Source organism: Agrilus planipennis, unplaced genomic scaffold, assembly GCF_000699045.2.
Source record: "Agrilus planipennis isolate EAB-ADULT unplaced genomic scaffold, Apla_2.0 scaffold291, whole genome shotgun sequence".
Lineage (NCBI taxonomy): Eukaryota > Metazoa > Arthropoda > Insecta > Coleoptera > Buprestidae > Agrilus > Agrilus planipennis.
This window is the reverse complement of record NW_020440480.1, coordinates 134,729-141,655: the sequence shown is the minus strand read 5'-3', so window position 1 is coordinate 141,655 and position 6,927 is coordinate 134,729.

Here is a 6,927-nt window from a genome sequence, read left to right as displayed (position 1 = left end):
TCGAGAGTATCGAAAACAGTATCAAAACAGTATCGATAACAGTATCAACAAAGCAACAATCAATTCACATTCATACTCAATCTTAGAGCCTACTTTTATACTTTTACATCTAATTTTATTCATTTAGTTTATTTTAATTCTACGTGTAAGTTAAGTTAAGTGTTGACTATTAAATATTTAAATCAACATCGTCATCATTTATATAAAATAGTTTGCTCGCAATTAATTTGGCGTGTAAAGTGAGAATACCAGAAAGAACTCTTTCATTAAATAAAGTAATTCGACGTGGTCTGTATTCTGTCGAAACTGCCAGACGCGGATCGCGATTTCGATCTTTTTGGATCTCATCGGCGCGTCGCAGGTAGCTTTGACAGAACACAGACCAACTTTTACCTATGCTATCTTAACAGTTTGGAGCATACGTAATCCTAAAATGTAGCATCGTACTACAGATGGCGTTTACCGCGCCATTTGTGGTATTTCATTAAAATTTATTTTCTCACAACAACAAACAATGCTGCATGTGTGATTCGTACGCGTATGACATTTTATCCACATTATTCTAACACGATTTATTTCTAAAATGCAATATTTTAACACATTTAACTTAATTTACACATTTATGAAATATGTAACGTGTTAAATTTAAACGGATATAATATTCTAGGGTTTGCAGCATACTTAGGACATCTACGCGAACGAAGCCGCGGCTAAAAGCTTGTAATTTATAAATATTTAAACATACAATGACAAGAATTTACTAAAAAGAGAATTCATGTATGAAAATACGACAAAACCATATTAGAATCAAAAATTCTTGAAATTGATTTAATTCATTTTAATGATTAACAGCATTTCCGTTGGTTATAANTTTTCTAACAAGAGTTCATCAATATACATCAGTAAGCACGGTTCTCAATAATACGCATTTAGTTATTTAAGTTACAATAGTTGTACATATTTTTAATTGTGAATAGTCTCGATCCTTTAATAATAAAATTAGTAATAAAAAAAGTGTAAAATTTATTAAAGGAAAAATTACCAACTAGCTGTGCAATATTAAGTTGGCGTACATCAGAAGTTAGAATAACGACTATCCTGCTTCAACAAATAGGTAACGTATCGTGCAACATGTGCTACAAACCTTGTTACGGACAAAAGTAGAAACATCGATATCGGGTGCACTTTTTTCTTCACACGGAACCGTTTGAAAAATATTGCATTATTGCAGTAATAACGGAACACCGTACCTTATACTGTGCCTAGTCGTACACTTCATAAAGCAAAGTGTATTTTAATATTCATTTAAAAACAATCAGTAATTTTTTATTATCCTTTTCTCAACGTTATGTTGCAAAACAAGCCAACGATGCGTAGCCAAAAAAGATTAATAATACATTATTTAGTCATACGGTGCCTTGTTTTGCACAATAATTCTTATTTTATAATACGTCTGCTGTGGTTTATTGTAACATTAATCTACTACATTTTAACCAGCTGTTCACGGTTTGCATGTTTTAATTCCTTCATACATCTCGGCTGAAACGCAGCGTTCTGATTGGTCCAATAGCATCCACTCATTGGTTTGACGGATGAGCTTTTAAGATCATGGGTTTACTAACTTCGAGAGTGTTGTCTATTCAATGTATTTCCTTTTATTAAATACACGACATATAATGAAAAACACGAAAATTGCATCCCTCTTTTCCTACCGTCACCATATCATCCTAAGGGTATCCGTCAAACTAGCGCCGCATTTCAACTACAATGCCGGGATGCATGACGGAATTAAAACATGCTCACTCTCTTAAATATTATTGGAGGTTGATAGGGTTCCATAGCCGCTTATCAGTTATTCATTATCATCATCATCGTCATCAGAAAATCGTCAGTCCTAATTCTAGTTGACACGCATCTCTACTTTTTTCTGTCCTGAGGTAACCTTGGTAAAACCCTGAAACTAGAACAACCTATATCCTTAACTATTATTTGTGAACAGTAATCTAGTCTAGGTCTACCTTTACTCTTCTCAACTACTGTTTCTGCTTCTAATATGCCTCTAACTAGCCCTTCACGTCTGAGAATTCTATTTCTTATTCACTTCCACAGAGTCCTCTGTTCTCCTGTTCTTTCTACGTCTACATTTCTAACCTTCTCCACGGAATCCTCATCATTCGCCTGTAACACCACATTTCAAACGCTTCTAACTTTTTCTTTCACTCAAGTCGACATGACAGTCTCTGTTGTATGTTGATAAATAATCAGTCAGTCAGTCAGGGCAAGTTCCTGTATATCATCATCATCATCACAAGATCGTTAGTCATAAAACCCTTAACTATTTGCTAAGATTAATCTAATCTAGGTCTCTCTCTACTCTTCTTAACTCTTGTTTCTGCTTCTAATATGTTTCTAACTAGTTTTTCATGCCTGAGAAGGTGTCCCACCAACCTATCTCGCCTATTCATTATTGATTTCCATAGAGTCCTCTGTTCTCCAATTCTTTCTAATACTTCTTGATTTCTAACCTACTCTATCTACGGTATCCTCATCATTCGCCTGTAACACCACATTTCGAACGCTTCAAACCTTTTCTTTTCCGCAGCGCCCACTGTCCATGTTTAGCACCCGTACAGCGCCGCGCTCCAAACATACACCTTTAACAACCTTTTGCGAATTTCTAAATTAACCGTTCGCGAGTATAGAAGTGACTTCTTTTTGTTGAAGTCGACTCGATCCTACTCTACTGCTCCTTCGATAGAGTTAATATAGTACACTCATCATTATCATCACCACATTCACTTTTACCTTCTTCGCATATCGCAAATTCTTCATTCTTAAATGTTGGCAAACCGCAATTTATTATAGGCGTTTCTCGGTCCTTCTTTACATTTGTATGCCTCTAACTAAACCGTAATGTCTCAGATGTACTATCATACTATTTCTCATTCTTCTTATTTTTATTCCATAGCGTTCTTTCTTCTACTTTTTCTAATACCTCTTCGTGTTTTAACTTTTTCCATCCAGACAATTACTTTCATCATACTGTTATAGTACCGTATCTCAGACTTCTAACTTTTTCTTTTCTGATGGTCCTACCGTTTCTATATCCCACCGGCACAGACGCGTGGTGTACACCTAGATAGGTACACTTCTCCGAAGTGAGTCAGTCGTGGACAAAATGATCGTCACTTTTAATTTATGGTTAAAGATTATAGGAAAACAACATAAGATGCATGAAATGCTACAAAGGCAATCGATTTGCTGGTTAGAGTAATAACATTCTGTTAAATTTACGCTTAATATACTAAGCGGTTGAGAAGTTACATGCGAACTAAAACTCAAAAGAAAAAGAAAAACGATTTGCCTTGCAATTATAAAGAATCTATATTCGATACAAATACGATAGCCGACAATACAACAGTTCAGAACTAAGTGACTGTTAACACGTTTAATTGAAAGATTTAATTTCTTACTTTAAAAATGTTTTCGTTTAGTCAGAATCCTTAATTAAAGATTGCCAATTTTGACGTCCTCCTAGTGATAGAAAACAATTGGAAAAAAGTGAGTGGCTCTAAACGTCTACATGCGGGTATTTAGTTAGTTGCATGTACTACATAAACATTAAAGATTAATACATTATAATATTATTGAAATATCACTAACAGTGGTCCCGTCCAAATTTAAAGGAGTTACAGTTAGTTTAAAAATATTTTTCGAACACTAAATTTATTCGTGAATTCTGAGACATCATTTATTGCTTCCAATTTTTTAGTAACAATTGTAAAAATAATATAAAACAGTTAATAATATTAGAATTAATTTGGATATCTCCCTTGAGTAGTTGACTAATACACAAATATTTTCGATTTTTACTTAAATTTGGGTAGCTACAGTCGCAGTAATATTTAGCAATTGATTTTGAAGCCAATTATAACGTTTTTAGGTTTATTAACATATTTATGATATTTTTATACTTACAGAGTTTCTGTTGCTTGCTGCTGCATAATTATAAGAAAATGGATGCAAGGAAGTTTACTTTGGATGGTTCTTTAAACAACAATCAAACTTATGTAAGTCTTTATTATACATTTTTAGAATAAATATATTGTATAAAGGAAATAAGAAATACATAATTCCATTTTTCAAAGAAATCTACTGCAAAATTATAAGAAATGAGGTAAATGCGTAAAATTTGTGTTTTCATTTGTAGTTATTTAATGAGCATTTGTAGACCTTGTGCTACATTATCACCTAATCAATGGATATTTAATGTGATCATCACTTAAAGATAGTACCTACAAAATACCTTGACTTATTATAAGTAGTGGAGTTGGAGCACATCCATCATGATTTATTTATTGCAGAGTGAAATTTCTCTTTAAAGTAAACGATTACAATTTACAAGTCTAAATTTATTGTCTTACAAAGTCTCATTGATATCAACAAAGTTCCCTCAGTTGATAAAAATAAGCAACTGAAGTTATTTAGTAATAATAAACAATGAAAGAAAGAAATGGATTCTTCTATTAATGTACACAGGGTATTTTTGTAATAAGTAGCAAGCTTACAGGTGGTGAAAGAGCACTATAAACATTAAATGAAAATTAACTAAATGTTTAATAATCCAAATATTCACCGTTTTCGAGAAAAACGTATTTGAAAGTACAGTCAACGGTCAGTCCGGCTCTGGTAGGATTACGCACGGAAATACGACAATGCAACGCCGCATTAAATAACCTACAGCATCCGTGTTGTATTAGTAGGTATTTCTTTTGTATTTTGTGTTCTTAATGTCATGTCGAGGTGTACCTACTTTAAATATCACTGCATACTATCAACAATAAACAAAGTGGTTATTTAATTAATTGTTTTCACAATGGACTTCTAAAGATTATTATGTGTAGTAAGCATAGTAGTACGCTGCTGATATTTACTTTATTAGTTGTTCCACAGCTGTTACTGTTTACATTTTTCATCGATGTCGTTTGGCCAGTTAGCACCATCCAAAGTTTACTATTTATTTCAAAAACACCCTGCGTAGGAAACATATTACCACCATGAAAATAGTTATTTCAGTCTCGTGTAATCAATAAATAAATAATCAGCCAATCAAATTACAATCGAATTCTTTTATAAAAATTTTTCGACAATAATTTATTTCCACTTGACAGGCATTTCCATGAATCCTTTTAAGATAACTTATAGTACATAATACCAAACAGAATTTAAAGTTAATGTTTTATTTTTTTAAATAACTTTGATTCTTTTGTCCAATTGGAAAATCGTTTAAGTTAATCAGTTGAAAATGGCAATTGGAGTTAGAGGGAGCTAACTGTAAGTATTAAAAATAATAACCAGTTATAGAACACGTAAAGTCTAGCTGTAAACGCAACCGGAAATTAATTACCATAAATTCATTAATAAATGTGTAAAAAGCCATTTAAAGCCATGATACAGGTTCTGATGCGGTTACAAGGTATCGCATACGATCAATATTCCAACCTTCCAACGTTTACATCTACCGGTGATAATTATTTTATACGCAAATGATGAAATGCTTACACACATTTTAAAAAGTGTATTAACTATCTTCAATTCCTAATAAAACGTTATGATCCGTTCTCTGCTGTGGAGGTCATTCACCGCAACATTTTGCACCCAAACACTCATTTTAGTTAGAGAAAATGAAAGTTAATTAGGATTATTATTTGATAATTGTAATTGAACTTCTTGAATTAAGCAGTTAATTTATAACTGATTAATTAATTAGAGATTTTTCAAAACTGCTTCTTTTTTTTTTAAATGACCTACTCTTGGTCTAAAAATTAACTCGCTACTTAGGGTAAGTCTCAATGAGTTGTTATGCGGCCCGATGCATTAGTAATTTATCCCTTAGCAAAAGTTTCCATAGTAATTTTTTTTAAAAAGTCGAATTTAAGAGCTGCAGCTGTTTAAATGCAGAGTCAAGTAAGCTCAATGTACCCCATAGGTGAGGGTATGGGACAAGTTGAGCTCTAAGAATGTGTAGCCAAACCATGGGTTCAATATTGACTAGAGATGAAGTAAAATTTGTGTTTGACAATCAGCTCTTTATTTATAGTCTCTTAGTGACAGAACAACAAAACTTAAAGTAATTTTTTTTAATAATTAACCGAAACTAGAATCAACAAAACAATAACGTATCTTAAGATTAATTTCAAAATTAGATTCAGTCTTTCTGATTAAAATCGGGCTTAAATATTTATATTAGTAGTGTAGGAACATCTAGTAGTATTCCTCTTGGAAGTCCGCATCCTAACAAAAAATAAAACATTCATTAGTTCAGTTGTTTGAGTCGTGGGGCAAGTTGAGCAATTATAGCTCAACTAACCCCAACCCAGAATTTCAAAATAAAAGTGAGGTTATAAAAAAATCCTAAGAATTATACCCAGAAGCTCTCTACATATCAAAAATACAATAATTTTCTGGAAAATTAACAATTACCTGATTAAAAGCATACGAGGGCGGTTCAATAAGTACCCGTGTTAAAAATGAAGACACCTTTTTTTTAAAATTTGTTTTTGTATTTTTCAACATAGTCCCCTTTTAGAAAGATACACTTCTCCCAACGACCCTGTCATTTTTTTTACTCCTCCAAAAAATAAGATTTGTCGAACTCTCCAAAATCCCCCCTGTCTCGGCGATGACTTTCTCGTTTGAGCTAAATGTCTTTCTCGCTAGTCATTTCTTCATGGTAGGGAACAAGATGAAGTCGCAGGGAGTCAAATCGAGTGAGTACGGGGTGTGCGGCAGCAAATTCATAACGTAATTCGTGCATTTTGGCGGCAACAACTCCTGATGAATGTGCCGGTGCGTTATCGTGTTGAAAACGCACCTTCTTTTTCGTCAAATGCGTCCGTGTCTCCTTCAATTTTTTGTCGAAGCGGT